Below are 367 nucleotides of genomic sequence, written 5' to 3'. Positions count from 1 at the left end.
TCTTAGAGAGCTTCTTGTCAAGTTGGTCCATCTTGGCTTGAATTTGATCCATGGGGTCTAATTCAAACTTTTCGCTCTTCTTTGGTTGCGCACCTCTTCGTCTTCCACCCCACGAGTAGTTCTTGATCACTTCCTCAATAGTGGACTCAAGTTGTTCTTGTGGGATCTTAGAAAGTTGACCTCCCGCTCCAGCATCAAGGTTGGCCCGTGATATGGGATCAAGACCATCATAGAAAAACCGCATGAGGAGGTTTTTGTCGAACTCATGGTGAGGGCATGAACGGATCATCTCCTTGAACCGCTCCCAAGCTTTTGCAAGTATCTCATCATTCTCTTGCTCAAATGAGGAGATGTTTCTCCTTATGTA

General features: G+C 45.5%; 1 non-coding gene across 1 annotated transcript; it reads left to right on the top strand.

Annotated features, from left to right (window-relative positions):
* Nucleotides 1-260: 260 nt before the first annotated feature.
* Nucleotides 261-367, top strand: LOC125492100 (small nucleolar RNA R71). Its single transcript, XR_007268547.1, has one exon. It is a non-coding gene; the product is annotated as a small nucleolar RNA R71 (small nucleolar RNA).

The sequence above is a fragment of the Beta vulgaris genome, chromosome 7 (assembly GCF_026745355.1).
Source record: "Beta vulgaris subsp. vulgaris cultivar EL10 chromosome 7, EL10.2, whole genome shotgun sequence".
Lineage (NCBI taxonomy): Eukaryota > Viridiplantae > Streptophyta > Magnoliopsida > Caryophyllales > Amaranthaceae > Beta > Beta vulgaris.
This window is presented reverse-complemented; position numbering and strand designations above follow the sequence as displayed.